Below are 17,300 nucleotides of genomic sequence, written 5' to 3' on the forward strand. Positions count from 1 at the left end.
CGCACTCTCACTCACGCGCACTCTCACTCTCACACACGCGCACTCTCACTCTCACACACGCGCACTCACTCTCACACACGCGCGCTCTCACTCTCACACACGCGCACTCACTCTCACACACGCGCACTCTCACTCTCACACACGCGCACTCTCTCACTCTCACACACGCGCACTCACTCTCACACACGCGCACTCTCACTCTCACACACGCGCACTCACACTCTCACACACGCGCACTCACTCTCACACACACGCGCACTCACTCTCACACACACGCGCACTCACTCTCACACACGGGCACTCTCACTCTCACACACGGGCACTCTCACTCTCACACACGGGCACTCTCACACACGGGCACTCTCTCACACGGGCACTCTCACTCTCACCACACACGCACACTCACTCTCACACACGCGCGCTCTCACACACGGGCACTCTCACTCTCAATCTACTAATTTCCACTGTATTACTAATAAATACACTAATCTCACACGGGCACTCTCACTCTCACACGGGCACTCTCACTCTCACACACGCGCACTCACTCTCACACACGCGCGCTCCTCACTCTCACACACGCGCGGCTCTCACTCTCACACACGCGCACTCTCACTCTCACACACGGGCACTCTCACACACACGGGCACTCTCACACACGGGCACTCTCACACACGGGCACTCTCACACACGGGCACTCTCACTCTCACACACGGGCACTCTCACTCTCACACACGGGCACTCTCGCGCTCACTCTCACACACGCACACTCTCACACACTCTCACCCTCACACTCTCACACACGCGCACTCTCACTCTCACACACGCGCACTCTCACACACGTGCACTCTCACACACACGCGCACTCACTCTCACACACGCGCACTCACTCTCACACACGCGCACTCACTCTCACACACGCGCACTCACTCTCACACACGCGCACTCACTCTCACACACGCGCACTCACACTCACACACGCGCACTCTCACTCACACACGTGTGCACTCTCACTCACACACGTGCGCACTCTCACTCTCTCACACACGCGTACTCACTCTCTCTCACACACACGCGCACTCACTCTCACACACGGGCACTCTCACTCTCACACACGCGCACTCTCACTCTCACACACGCGCACTCTCACTCTCTCACACGCGCACTCTCACACACGCGCACTCTCACACACGCGCACTCTCACCCTCACACTCTCACTCTCACACACGCACTCTCTCACACACGCACTCTCACTCTCACACGTGAAATTCCCCGTTGTTTTTGAAAAATGGGGTGCACCCAAACACTGCAGAGTTTTTACTTTTCTTCGTAAATAAATCTTGTAGCAGAGTTACAGCATCTTCGGTGGTGGAAATCCATTGCTGAAATTTCCACTGGAGAGGGGTGTTTTCTGCCGCGGGGTGTCCACAGGCTCACTCCAGACTAACCCCACATCATGACATGTTACATTTTTTAAATAAAAATTGAAAAAATAAATTATCGTGGCCGGAAAAATTATCGAGCTCATTATTTTTATCATGCGATTAATTGATTTATCGACTATCGCGACAGGCCTGGTCTCATCACCACTACTGATCACTCATTTCTGAACAGGTGTTCTCTTTCTTAACTCTCTACTCGTATCTGCCAGAGGGAAAGCGTTAGTGAGAAGCGGTTAGTGAGAAGTGAAACAAACGGCATGTTTGGGATCGTGAGCTCACGTTAGCACTAAAGTTCTCAAATCCTCACTAAATCTGACACACACACACAAACACACACACACTTATGACTCAGTCTCACCCCTCCTGCATCTGACTAATCATCTTTTTACTTAGCCCATGATCCTTGACCTCTGAGTGTGTCCAACAGTTGAACCGAAGGCATCAGACTCTGTGTCAGTCAAGAGATTGTTCAATGGAATTATAAATTGAAATTAAATCAGACTGCAGCAAAGGGCACAGTATTGTTGGATATAGTAGACAGTGAAGGACAAATTTACGCTGACTGCAAAAAAACAACCAGATGAAGACATCTTAATAGGGTTTTCAAACTAGGGACGACCAAATACAATGATCCCATTGTTTTTCTCAGTATATTTTTGTGTTAAATCCAGTCATACTGTGTGAGGAAAATATTACATTTAATATTAAAAAAAAAAAGCTTATTCAAATAACTTTTCAAAAATTAAATAATAGGCTTTTACGTTGTCAATATACTAAAATTAAACTTTCCTTTTGCACAAAGATCTTTATTATAGAGTATATTTTAAAAAGTATCAAATTATAAGAAAAAAAATGCAATTAATGTCTTAATTTCTGATCTGTAGAAAGCAGAATCAAACATTGAATGCAAACATAAAAACAATTATGTTAGACATATTTTATATTAATACCTTAAGAGCACACATTAACTTTGGCAGCCCTAAAAAATCCATTAAATATAAATATACAAAAACAGATAAATAAATAAATAATCTCAACTGTTGTGACCCCCGGTATGAAAAAAACTGAGAAAAATTAAAATATAAACCAACTGCAATAAATATCTTGATTTCTGACCAGTCTGTAGAAAGTGTATTACATTTACTGAATGTAAACATAATTATGCTAAACATTAAATTTATATCTTAAGTGAACATACCAATTTTGACAGACCTAAAAACATAAATATGAAATATTAAAAATAAATAAAATCTCCCAGTTTGAAAACCCCTGTCTTTGTAGAAAACATAAGTCACAAACAACAGAAGCCGTCCTACCGCTGTATACTGCCTGAGAAGAAGCATATGTCCGACATCAGAAACACATCCAATCCAGAAAACCACGAGAAATAAAACTGCTCTGTTATCAAAGGCCATGAAACACTTCACAGCCTCTATAAGACATTCTGCTCGGAACGACACGTTATGACAGAAACAGGATGAAAACAGCAAACAAGAATCTCAGTTGTGGTTAAAGTCTCACCGACACATGCTTACAAAGTCACACAAACACGTACAGTGTGAAGTTTTGACCAGCTATTCAACAACTCGAGAACTCGCTGGAGAGAGACGGATGATGCATCTACTGCTCTCAGTTTACACGCCTGCGAGCACAAATAAACACTGCACAATAAACTATTACAGACATCATCATCCAATGAAGGACTTACTCACCCCTCAAACCATCAGACACTGTGAATGGACGAGAGTCACATCACAAGTAATCAATCCACAGCACTCCAGTCCATCAGTTAACATCTGGAGAAGACAAAACCCGAAACAAATCCAGCATTAAGATGCTTTTAACTCAAATACATACTAAAATACAATAGAGTTCATAATCCCATAATAACACTTCCTCCAGTGAAAAAGTGCATCTGCTGTTGTCTCTCACATCAAAATCCAGACACATATTTGTTTAGAGCTGTTTAAACGCTGCTTGATCTGTGCAGATTTCTCTCCTGATTCACACCAGAACACTTTTTCACTGCAGGAAGTGTTATTATGGATTATGGACTCTATGTATGAGAGTTAAAAACATCTTAATGTTGGATGTGTTTCATCTTTTGTCTTCTCCAGATGTTCACTGATGGACTGGAGTGCTGTGGATTACTTGTGGATTATTGTGATGTTTTTATCAGATGTTTGGAACTCTCATTCTGACGGCACCCATTCACTGCAGAGCATCCATTGCTGAGACACTGATGCAGTGCTACATTTCTACAAACCTGATGAAGAAACAAACTCATCCTGATCTCAGATGAACTGAGGGTGAACACATTTTAGATCATTTATCATTGAACTATTGATGTTTGAGCCCTTGATATCCTTCCGGTAAATATAGAGCACAATTCGGTTACGGCAAATACGAGGTCCATTACCCATCAACAGCGCTGTTAGTAGGTTTTGGAACTGAAACAAGAGAGCTTCTACCACTTCTGTAAACAGCAAAGGAATTGTGTAATTAGGCCCAGCGTTTCCCACACACAGACTTTACTCGGGTCGGCCGCCCAGGTATATTAAGTATATTTCAAACCTGCAGGAATTGGGAAACACTGAGATGCATCCTATATCCAGCCGTTTATCAGAGACACGTCAGATCGCCGTCGGCTCCTGCTGGTTTAGTTGCATTTAAAAATGTTTGAGTAAATAAAAACAATGTGACGAATAAAAAGGTGACGGACATTCACATTGAAGGAAACTCTGAACAACTTCAGAGCTTCAGTGTTTATAACAAACATCAACCTGATTAACATTCCAGCCACATCACAAGACTAGTTAACCCCTCCACACACACACACACACACACACCTCACACAGAACTCTACTATGTGCATTAAAGGAACTGAAATCGTCCTGTGCATGCAGAGCACGAATGAAGTGCACTAGTATTAGTGCTCTATCTCTTTAAGAACTCTATTAGTCGGCCCACAAAACCCCTGAAAAATTGTGGTTGTTAGACAACACACCCCAAAAACACACACACACACACACACACACACTGAGCATGTACAGCATGTACCGTAAAAAAAAAAAAAACATTCCAGCAACTGAGCAACCAGAGAGAAAGACAGAGATGTAGAAACACAGAGAGACAGACAGAAAAACAGACTGTTTTATATGTGCATCTTATATGTTTCCCCACATATATTCCAAGCAATATTGTATTTTTTACAGTCAAGCCAATAAAGCAATTTTTGAATCTGAATTGAACTGACGAGGGAAAATCAACAAACAGAAAACCTACCGAAAGGTGAACTAGAAAACCATCCGACAGACTTTTCACACTTCTGACCAAAGAACTTCTATTTACAGAGCGAGAATCTTCTCATCAAGAGTGCTTTCTAAGCGATGAGATAATTAAGAGCGTTACTGAAATGACATATCATCGATATTGACTATAGAAACGTGCTGTTATAAGCTTGGAAACTCAGTTTTTGAGGTATTTTCCTCGGTTTGTGGACCGCGGGAGAATCGCGTTCTGAGATTCGCTCGCGTTCGCGTTGCATTCCGTCACTTCGGTGTAAAGTTCAGTCTTACTGACTGGAAAACAGTTCGAGAAAACGAGGTTAAACTCACGGACAGTTACTCTGATGAGTATGAATGAGCTCCACACTTACAGGCGCGTCTGCGGCAGAACTTCAGCGTGTTTTAGGGCTCCGGTGGTTGTTGCTCTTCCGCGGGGTGGTTGTGTGTTTCTCAACGCCAGTCAGACGCTCCAAATCCCTCTCAAACACTCAGAAAAGCCTGTAAGAAACTTGCGTAGGCGGCGCGTCACATGAGCGTATGAAACGCCACAGCAAGCGACTCCTTTGACGCGACGCGACACTCAAGGCGGCAAATACCGCTAAAGGTTGTTGCTATGATACACAACGGTCACATTGTTCAGGGCGCGCGCGGCGGCGCACTGAAACCTCACGACACCTTCGTATGATTGATATAAGTATAATAATTTAAACACATAACCCATAAGGATTCTTTTATGACATACGCAAGGAATTTCTCTTTATGAATCTTTAAAAAAAAAAATTCGAATCCTCACAGTCGACTCTGATTGGTCCATCCTGAGCAGCGCAGAGAAAAGTAACACGCTTAGTAACAGCGATGCCCCTGCATTGCTTTAGTGTTGAGAATCCACATTAAAAACAGATTGATAATAATGTTATTGTTTAATATATAATTTTATTAATTATTTTTATATTTATGTATCAATTCAATGCACAAAACACCTCATTAATTAATATGTATGCATAAAAATAATAATAAAAAAAAAAAAAAAGAAAAAAAATTATTAAAAAAAAAAATATATATTATTTTTTCTGTATCAATTAAATGTACAAAAAGACCGCATTTATATCATATATATTATTTTTTATATTATCTATTAATTATATATTATATATTATTTCTTTTAAAATATGTAATTATTTTATATATATAAATGTACATTAATTAATTTGATATATTATATTTTTCTGTCAGTTAAAAATACACAAAAGACCTCTATATGTGTGTGTGTGTGTGTGTGTGTGTGTGTCGTTCACACAGACTGAAGTAGTTTAAATCTTTGGTTCTTTTAATTGTGATGATTTTGGCTCACATTTAACAAAAATCCACCAATTCACAATCTCAACAAATTAAAATACTTCATAAGAACAATAAAAAAACACATTTTAGTGAATTGTTGTCCTTCTGGAAAAGTATGTTCATTTACTGTACATGTACTCAGTACTTGGTATAGGGGCTCCTTCTGCTTTAATTACTGTCCTCAATTCGGCGTGGCATGGAGGTGATCAGTGGTGTGGCACTGCTGAGGTGGTCTGGAAGCCCAGGTTTCTTTGACAGTGGCCTTCAGCTCATCTGCATTTTTTGGTCTCTTGTTTCTCATTTTCCTCTTGACGATTCTCTATGGGGTTCAGGTCTGGTGAGTTTGCTGGCAGTCAAGCACACCAACACCATGGTCATTTAACCAACTTTTGGTGCTTTTGGCAGTGTGGGCAGGTGCCCAAATCCTGCTGGAAAATGAAATCAGCATCTTCAGAAAGCAGGTCAGCAGAAGGAAGCATGAAGTTCTCCAAAAATTCTTGGTAAACGGGTGTGCAGTGACTTTGGTTTCCAAAAAACACAATTGACCAACACCAGCAGATGACATTGCACCCCAAATCATCACAGAATGTTGAAAACTAACACTGGACTTCACGCAACTTGGGCTATGAGCTTCTCCACCTTCCTCCAGACTCTAGGACCTTGGTTCCCAAATGTAATACTAAACTTGCTCTCATCTGAAAAGAGGACTTTGTACCACTGGGCAACAGTCCAGTTATTCGTCTCCTTAGCCCAGGTAAGACGCCTCTGACGTTGTCTGTGGTTCAGAAGGTTATGCCTTGATAACAAGAGGAATACGACAACTGTAGACAAATTCCTAGACACGTCTGTGTGTGGTGGCTCTTGATGCCTTGACCCCAGCCGCAGTCCATTCCTTGTGAAGTTCACTCAAATTCTTGAATCGATTTTTGCTTGACAATCCTCATAAGGCTGTGATTCTCTCGGTTGGTTGTGCATCTTTTTCTCCCACTTTTTCCTTCCACTCAACTTTCTGTTAACATGCTTAGATACAGCACTCTCTGATCAGCCAGTTTTTTTGGCAATGAATGTTTGTGTCTTATCCTCATTGTGAAGGGTGTCAATGATTGTCTTCTGGACAACTGTCAGATCAAGCAGTCTTCCCCATGATTGTGTAGCCTAGGTGAACCAAACTGAGAGACCATTTTGAGAAGGCTCAGGAAACCTTTGCAGGTGTTTTGAGTTGATTAGCTGACTGGCATGTCACCATATTTGTTGAGATAGTGAATTGGTGGATTTTTGTTAAATGTGAGTCAAAATCATCACAATTAGAAGAACCAAAGACTTAAAATACTTCAGTCTGTGTGCATTGAATTTATTTAATACACGAGTTTCACAATCTGAGTTGAATTACTGAAATAAACTTTCCCACGACATTCTAATTCATTGAGAAGCGCCTGTTTATTAAAAGCAACACTATGTTAATTTAGGCGCTCTTGCGGTTAATAAACAGAACTGCACGCATGCCGCGGAAGAACATTCTAACCGAAAATACTTCTCCAAGTTTATGTCTATGGCGATTCACGCAGGTGTGTGTTACTCCGCAGCGGTGACGACCCGAACAGGCTACAATAGTACAAAAATAATCACTTATTATAAATGTACCGTAGTGATTTGGGATAAGACGAAAAGGCGGTTTGGTAGATACATTTATGATGTACTCGCTCATTATATACATTCAGCAAATTTTGAACACAGAAGAAGTTAGTGTTGCTTTAATATATATAATTTATATTATTTAAGGACTTTCTAAGTTGCAAACTTACGAATACGAAAAATCTGTATATTATATTCTGATATATTCTGGTGTTTATGGATAGTTTAATTGTATTTTAATGTGTTTCTAATGGCGGCATTACACGCGTCGGCCGACAGGTGGCGCTACAGAACTATGAGAGAATATTAGCCTGTCCCCAGAGCGCAGTGCCCTTAACACACATTAAATCCACACTATCTTGAAAAACGATTTTTTAATCTGCTCCGGAGGGCTATTCCAGGATTAGTGTTTCCCTTCGAAATAAATCTTTAGATTATATTAGATTACATTAGATTAGATTAGATCAGATTAGAAAGGAAAATAGGAAATACGTCACAGAAGTAGTCAAGTGATCAAGTGCAAAGGCCGCAGGTGTGGGTATTTGGACAAGGGGTGTGTTGTGATGGAACAGCATATACACTTCCTACTTCTGAAGTTTAGCATGCAGTATGTTTTAATAATGCTTTATTGTCAAAAATAAGAAGATTTAGCATTTTTTTGTGCATAAGTGCATCTAATTAGTCACTGTTGATGTCATCCCTGGTTCAAGTTGGTCAAGGGAAAAAACGTTGCATTATGGGACACGTTGCAAATCTTGTAGTAGGTCATGCAGGTGTTCCCTTCATAGTGTGCACACTGCAACAGTTTAGTTTAGAACAGACATTTAAACAGTGATACTTACAGAGGATGTAATGAAATGGTTAATCATCAGCTGTGTGTTTCATAAAGAGATATAAAGTATGTTTTTCATCATCATCATCATCATCATCAGTTGACAATAGTGTGGGACGAGTGTGAGTCAGAGTCTAGCAGCCTGTGTGGGCGCTTTCACAGCTCTGTTTGTGCTGTGGGAGGCTGGAGTGTGTGTTTGTGTGTGTGTATGTGTGTGTCTGTGTGTGTCTGTGTGTGTGTGTGAGTGTGAGGGAAAACTGAACGCTTCCTTTAGAGGTGAATCACCAGATAACAGAAGTGAATTAGTGAAACTAAAGAACTGGTGATTCGTGTGGATTTGAATCAGGATTTGTGTGCTTGAAGTCTTCATTAGATAATCATTAAAGGAATAGTTCAGCCAAACAATGAGAATGTGCTCGTCCTCCGTTCATCTGAGATTAGGATGAGTTTGTTTCTTCATCAGGTTTGTAGAAATGTAGCACTGCATCAGTGTCTCAGCAATGGATGCTCTGCAGTGAATGGGTGCCGTCAGAATGAGAGTCCAAACAGCTGATAAAAACAATCACAAGTAATCCACAGCACTCCAGTCCATCAGTGAACATCTGGAGAAGACAAAAGATGGAAACAAATCCAGCATTAAGACGTTTTTAACTAAAATACATAGAGTCTATAATCCATAATAACACTTCCTCCAGTGAAAAGGGTTATGTGTGTGAATCAGGAGAGAAATCTGCACAGATCAAGCAGCGTTTTTAAACAGCTCTAAACAAATATGTGTCTGGATTTTGATGTGAGAGGACAAACAGGAGATGCACTTTTTCACTGGAGGAAGTGTTATTATGGATTATAGACTCTACGTATTTTAGAGAATGACCCATCAGACTCATATGTGGTCACATGACACAACACTTTCTTGTTCTTTCACTGTACTGTAGTGTCCATGTGGCCTTACAACAGTTGTCTAAAATAACAGGCATTGAGTAAACACACACACACACACACAACTGATTACTGGAGTGTGTGTGTATGTGTGTGTCAGATTGATCTCTTCTCTGTCAGCATCTTCAGATCTCATTACTGTCTCCTTCACACTGATAATGACTCTAAGACACTGACATGATGGACAGAACGAGAGACAGATGAGTGAATGAAGGACAGATATAATATTTGCTTGGGTTTGATACTGTTGTTACATTAACTGTGTATAATTTATTTATTTTGTAATAAAAATTGTTTCTACTTCAATTTTTTTCCCCAGTGTGATTATGAACCATTTTTGTAGGTCCATAAGTTTTTGTTTGTTTGTTTGTTTTTGTAGTTGTCATCAAAACTCCCCAGAGTGAGTTTTTCTCAGATTTGTAAGTAAACACAGACTGCTGGAGCACAGGGACCCCACACACAGCTGCCATGACAACACATCTGTGTGTGTGTGTGTGTGTGTGTGTGAATCTTCAGTCTGAGTGCATGCAGCACACTCTCCTGTATCTCTGATGTAAGTCACAGTTTGTGTGAATGTTTCTGCTCAGCGCTGAATGAATCCGATCGTCACCTTCATCAGGACAGCTGTTGACTCTGGTGTTTTTACTTCTAATGGATTTAATCACAAACAGCTGAGAGATATTACCAATGTTGAAAACAGTTGTGCTGCACAATATTTTTGTGGAAACCGTGATACGTTTTATTTTTCAGGATTCACAGATGAATAGAGAGTTCAGAAGAATCTTTTTTGACATTACATGCCTTTACGCTCACTTTTGATCAATTTAATGCATCCTTGATGAATAAAACTATTCATTTCTAAACTACTGAATGGTGGTGATTCACGGTTTCCACAGAAATATTGTGCAGCACAACTGTTTTCGTCATTAATAATAATCACAAATGTTTCTTGAGCAGCAAAGCGTCAGAGCAAATCCAGAAAGAGCAGGCATAAGCATCATATTAGAATGATTTCTGAAGATCATGTGACACTGAAGACTGGAGTAATGATGCTGAAAATTACAGCTGCACATCACAGAAATAAATTACACTTTAACAGATATTCACATAAAAAACAGCTGTTTTAAAAACTGTAATACTATTCATATTTTATCATATAGTAAGAGTAAATAGATATATAACTAATGTGAATATAAACGTGAACATTCATATTCTTCATATTCTAGTTCACAGACAATTGTGGACAATTTGAGTTTTTTTAGTGATGAGAAATAAAAAAAAATTAGATTATTAAATAATATATTTTTAATTGATTACATTTAGTTTTATTTTAAAGAAACAACTGAGATATTAAAGAGATCTTTGTGATTTTTCTTTTATATGGGTAAAGTTACAGAAATTGACTAATTACTTTCTGCAAACTATTTACATAAAAAAAAAGAACAACACAACAAGTAATTTTTCCCCATGTTTTCGCTAACATAACATAACTTTTCCTGTCAACTCGACTCCTTTCTCTGGAAGTTTTTGTTGTAATAAACCGAAGAAACAAGGCAGAGCTCCAAAAACACAGGCAGTAATTGTTTTTAATTCTTTGTTACTACATTCATTCATTCAGCAGATCAACTTCGGCACCCTCTGTGTGTCTGGAGACAAACTGCATGCATACATAAGGTCAGAAATCATAATCATAATTCAAAATCATCTGGATGCAGCAGTTTAATGTGCTGATCTGACAGGGTATGGAGCTCAGAAGCGCTCTCAGACGTGTGTGTGTGTGTGTGTGTGTGTGTGTGTGTGTGTGTGTGTTTTAACTCTTTTGATGTGGTGATAGGGTGCCCCTCGTCGTCGCTGTGCTCGGCGCGCTCGTCTTTGCTCTCGCTCAGTGAGCTCTCGTCGATGTTCTCCAGAGAAGTCGGCGTGTTGGATGCAGAGTTCGGACAGCGGGAGGCTGGACAGCGGGTTCTGCTCCGGGAACAAACCAACGGCTTAAAACACGGACTGTGCTTCTGCTTCCACTCGGGATACCGAAGACACGCTTTACTGATGCCACACACACACACAGACAGACACACAAACACACACACACACACACACACACACACACACACACACACACACACACACACACACACACACACAATGATGTTATGAGAAATGAGGAAATACATTAATAATGTACAATTACATTAAAACAAATAAAATTATAAAAGTAGATTTAAAATAAATAATCCAATACATAAATAAAAATGTAATTTATAAATAAATTACGTGAGTGTGAATAAAAAAAAAATATTAAAAACAAAAAAACTGGTTATAATAAACAATGAAAGTTTTTATTAATTTACATTGTACATTTCTTTATTTGGCCGGCAGTTTTATCCGAAAGCAACTCACAGTTGAAAATAAACAACAATAAAAATAAAGTAATATTTAAATAACTACAATAAATAGAAAATAAAATAATGGGAAAAATTAAAACTAAATAAAACAAATTTGAAAGTAGATTAAAGTTTGATTAAAAAATAGGTAAAAATTAAAATTATAAAACATGATAAAAATAAATATTAAAATAAATACTAACCTTATTAACTTTTAAAGATACAACAATTTGATTATAATAAACAATGACAATTTTAATTTAAGAAATAAAATAAATGATAAAATATCTAAATAAAATAAATAAACAATGGAAAAAACAAAAAAAAATAGACAATGGAAAATTAGATTAAAATAAAAACAATTATAAAAAATAGATTATTAAAACAAACGAAAAATGGTTAAAAAAGTCTAAAACAAAAATTAGAAAAAGATAAAAAAATATATGTTTTTGAGTAAAATAAATAAAACAATACAAATGATACTAAAAATTAACAAAATTAATAAAATTATTTGTGAGTCTAAACACTCAGCAAAAAAAAAAGTCTAATTAACGTTATCAACAAAATCCCTTTAAAAATATTGAGATATTTTTTGTCAGTATGGCACAGCCCTATGAGCCTCTGAAACAAAACACACACACAAACTGAAGTGTGTTTGTGGTCGTACACACACACACACACACACACACACTCCCTCTCTCGCTCTCACACACACACTCTCTACTTACACACACACACCCACACAACACACACACTCACCACACACTCTCTCACTCTCTTCTACACACACACCCACACACTCTCTCTCTCACTTCTCTCTTACACACACACACAAGATTTATAACCCCAACTGTGAAATTGCCGTTCACTCTCTCTTACACACACACACACTCTCTCTCTCACTCTCTCTTACACACACACACACACACTCTCTCTCTCACACACTTTCTCTCCCACACACACACACACTCTCTAATTCAATCACAGAAACGGATTTAGACACACTGCAGCTCTTTGTCTCGCTGAGGTCTCAGAATAGTTGTTTGTATGTTTGTCGCTTCACTTCTGCAGTCTTTCTTCTGCTCTCTTTAAAATCATTTCAATTGCCCTCAAACTTATGTATAAAGCTGGATTCTGCTCTCAAAAGTCGGACTTTATGATTGCAGTGATGCTGTAGAAATGATTGTGTTTCATGATGTCAGTGTCTCTTATTTATCAATCAAATCAATCAATCAATCATGTGTTCTTTCACACGGTGAGGTTTCCTGGGGTGGAAAACTGATGACCTACTTCCACACACACACACACACCCACACACACACACACAGGTCTGTCATTCTGTGTGTTTTCCAGCTTAATTCAGACAGAAATGAAGAACAGACGAGGAGCTACAGAACGAATAACCTTCAGGGAGCAGGAGGAAACGAGTGTAAGGATGACGTCGGAACCAGTGCACTGTACTCACTTTAGGCGCCAGGAGCTGGGAAGACCTTGTTAACAACCACTGGGAAGAGAACCTGAGAGAGACACATAGAGCGGTCTAGTTTAGGATTAACGGTTGATTCGGTCAATGCAAGATCTGAGCAACAACTCAACACATAGTAAAAAAATTAGATTTAATACATTTAAAACGACAAAAATTAAAGGATAAAACTAACTATAAGTATAAAATAATGTTAAAATTAGTATATGGAAAATATGGTTTAAAAAATATTAAATTAATACTAAAATAAAATAATTGGTTAGAATAAATAAAACTATTAAAAAAATGATTATAATAAATATTTAATAATACAAATGAGATTAAAAATTGAAAAATGTAATTAAAAAAATCATGAAAATTGTGTGTCGGTGTTCGTTTGTCTGTGTGTGTGAGTGTGTGTGGTTGTGTGTGAGAGTGTCTCTCTCTCTGTGCGTTCTGTCTGTGTGTGTGTGTGTGAGAGTATCACTTTGTGTGTGTTGTGTGTATTTGTCTGTGTCTGTCGTGTGAATCTTTGTGTGTGTGTGTGTGTGTGTGTGAGAGAGAGAGAGAGAGTTCTCTGTGTGTGTGTTGTCTGTGTTTCTGTGTGTGTGTGAGCGTTTGTGCATGCGTGTTGTGTTTGTCTGTTCTCTGTGTGTATGTGTGTGTGTGTGTGGTGTGTGTGTGTTTTGTGTCTCTCTGTGTGTGTGTGTTGTGTGTGCTGTGTGGTGTGTGTATGTGCGTTGTGTTTGTCTGTCTCGTGTGTGTGTGTGTGTGTCTGTGTGGTGGTGTGTGTGTGTGTGTGTGTGTGTGTGTGTATCTGTGTGTGTGTGTGTGTATTTGTACATGTGCGTGTGTGTTTGTCTGTCTCTGTGTGTGTGTGTGGGTGTGTGTGTATGACGTGTGTTGGTTTGTCTGTGTTTCTGTGTGTGTGTGAGCGTTGGTAGGCGTGTGTGTTGTCTGTCTCTGTGTGTATGTGTGTGTGTTGTGTGTGTGTGTGTGTGTTTGTGTCTCTCTGTGTGTGTGTGTGTGTGTTGTGCGTTTGTTATGTGCGGGTGTGTTTGTTCTGTCTCTGTGTGGTGTGTGTGTGTGTGGTGTGTGTCTGTGTCTCTCTGTGTGTGTGTGTGGTGTGTTTGGTGTGACCTCTCGGGTCCACCTGTGCCAGGTATGTTAAATTGCAGCTGGTGGGGCGGTGTGTTGGATCAGGTATCCCGTCTGGATGGAAACGGCTCGCACCCGGGTCCTTCTTAGGAGGATATTTCTGAAACACACACACGCAACACACACACACACCAACAAATCAATCAATCATCAGATACACAACAACACACATCTGTACAGGATCTCAGTGACACGCTCCCGCTGTTAATAGTGGACCACAGACCATCATCACATCGTTAGTAACGCTCAGTAGATCGTTAGCAGCAGAATCATTACATGGTTCCTGACGGTCACACAAACACACGTCACAGCTGACCGCTGATCGTACAGAAGAAGAATCCACGGCAGCGCTTGCACACTCAATCATCAACCAGAGCAGCGAAATCCGGCGCTTAAGCAAACATGTTCACCTGAGGTTTTAAATTAAATATTTCAATAATTTTAACAGCAATATTTACTACTAAATATATATAGAAACTAATTTTTCTTGTAAGGTTGCTTGCAAATGATTTGATAGTATAAAAAGCGCTATATAAATAACCACTTGAATTGGAAATTTACATTGATCACAGTTTCCTGATGGTCAGTTAATGTTCACACAGGAATGATAACAACCACACTATGTAATAATGTTTATGTCTGAAGCACGTGTGAATCCAATCTCACTGGTCCATGGTCAACTATAAAAGGCTATATTTAAAAAAAAAAAGAGAAACTATAAAAAAGAAAACTAATTCAAAAATTATTAACATAAGCTATAAATAGTGATATCAGTGAGGGGGGACTAAAGTAACACAGCAGCACTCACAGCGTGTTTTGACGGAGTCGTAGTCATTGATGATGTAATCCGTGTGCCCATCGGCCAGCCAGGAGCGCAGGGTGATGACCATCACGGTTCTCATGAGCGGTTTAGGACATTTCCCTAAAAGCATGAAACGCTTAGCATGAGCTACACTCAGTTCATAAACACAACAGCCGATGTTCAGGTCATAAAACACAAAGTTATTTGCATTTTTGATTTTAAAAGCCAAAAACTCTGCACCAGAGCAGCACTCACAGGAGGAATAGCCCATCTGCGTTGACTGTCATTGCCGATGTCAAACGTCTCGATGCATTACATCCCATTTCCGGCCGATACTCGATTGCGTGGCCGCAGGCCATACATGGTTCAGCTGGGATGTCTTGACACAGCATCGCATGCGGAGAGAGCAGAGAAATACATTACCAGAAAGCATCACGGCCAAATGGTCAAGAAGAAACAGTCAGATGCAGCTGTTCTTTTGTAACTAAAATAATTTTTAAAAACCTATTTTTATCACTTAATGTAAACCTAAAATAAATAAAAAAAATAAAACATAGATCTTACTTGGACTGCAAACATTTTTCATTTAGTTTAACGTTTGTACTTATAAAACTAATAAAAATGAATAAAAATATTAGGACGTTGAAAAAAATATGAAAAAGGTCAAAACACTAAAACTTTAAACTAAATTAAAATAAACAGAAAATAAAACCAAATCTAATGTTAGTTTAATTTGAAGTAGTAACATTAATAAAACTGTCTAAAAACTATAATGACAGTCAAAAAGTCAGTAAAAAACGCAAAAGTACTAAAACTTTAAAATGAAAGTGACAACCGATTGATAAAATCTAATTTAAAACAATTTAACAAAAACTTAAAATACTTCAATTGATATTAAAAAAAAAAAACATGGTCAAGTGACCAAAACAGATAAACATCTTTAAATGGTTCTCTCTACTGAAAAATGGACAAGATATTATTGGACATCAAACTGCACAAACATGTTCAAAGTGGCAGATCATATTCAGGCATATGTGCATAAAATAAAATGTTGTCAATGCTTCTCAACATGCATTCGTCTAACTCCAGGCCTGTGACCTGAAACAGAAAACTCATGAGCCGGTGGTGTGTGTGGGTGTGTGTGTGTGTGGGGTGTGTGTGTGTAACTATGACCTACACAGTGAAATGAGGCTGTTTGCAGTTAGATCTAAATTCTGATTGGATTTGTGAAATATTAAAACCAGGTCATATAAAGTAGATCTCGTCTCAACAGCACCCGGTTTTCTAGAGCAATGACAAGAACCAGAAGAACCAATGAAACAAACAGCTAGAGGCGCAGAAATGACACACTAAAGTCTTTATCCTCCAAAACTCACTAGTGATAAAGAGGAAAAGCAAAGATATGCTTGATTATAACTAATTTAACGTTAGTTTGCTTAGGTTAACACTGGAGTTGAAGCACTAAATTCACAAACTGTAGTTAAATTAAAGGTTTAAAAACTGGAATAACTAAAATTAATACCTAAACTAGGATCAGTTAAAAAGTCCACTCCCTGACTGGAGTCACGTTAATACTTTAAATGGTTTGTTTGGCATTGAAACATTAGCATAACGTGAGGTTTAAACAAGAAAACGGTGGACCTTGAGTAAAAGTTCCCCCAGCAGACGCTGAACTTATTTGACGGCATGTGTTCACTGTCCTCGCCAACCAAACCAAACCAAACTAGATCTAGTATTTGAGAGTTTTTAAAGCTGAACACACCAGGAACAAAAGTGAAGGTCTTGTTACTTATTCACTTCTGGTAAAAGGTCTATTAAAACATTAAGCACAGTTACATACAGATAGTCCTAACCCCTATAAGCATAGAGGATGTAAAAGAGGAAAGGTTAAAAAAAATAAATAAAAAGCCCGCAACCACTCTTTCAAGGTCTTAATTTATTGGACCTTTTATACCAGTGTTTGCGTCTGTAGAATTTCAATTAAAGTACATAGCTTTAAGAGGTTTGGTTTCTCCACTTCAGCAGCA

At 38.9% G+C, this 17,300-nt stretch overlaps 2 protein-coding genes across 5 annotated transcripts in view; one reads left to right on the forward strand and one right to left on the reverse strand.

Annotated features, from left to right (window-relative positions):
* Positions 1-5,372, reverse strand: part of LOC109075340 (arf-GAP with Rho-GAP domain, ANK repeat and PH domain-containing protein 1) — a 59,645-nt gene extending 54,273 nt beyond the window's left edge. For 2 of the 4 annotated variants that reach the window (XM_042771785.1, XM_042771782.1), the window contains exon 1: positions 5,101-5,372. The gene's annotated coding sequence lies outside the window, so the exon portion shown is untranslated. Of the gene's footprint in view, positions 1-2,758; positions 2,895-5,100 lie in introns of those variants that run through there. The other 2 variants (XM_042771784.1, XM_042771783.1) reach the window with 2 other exon arrangements.
* The window catches only part of LOC109075228 (NACHT, LRR and PYD domains-containing protein 3-like), a 388,647-nt gene that overhangs the window by 145,752 nt on the left and 225,595 nt on the right, over positions 1-17,300 (forward strand).

The sequence above is a fragment of the Cyprinus carpio genome, chromosome A15 (genome assembly GCF_018340385.1).
Source record: "Cyprinus carpio isolate SPL01 chromosome A15, ASM1834038v1, whole genome shotgun sequence".
In the NCBI taxonomy this organism is placed as follows: Eukaryota; Metazoa; Chordata; class Actinopteri; order Cypriniformes; family Cyprinidae; genus Cyprinus; species Cyprinus carpio.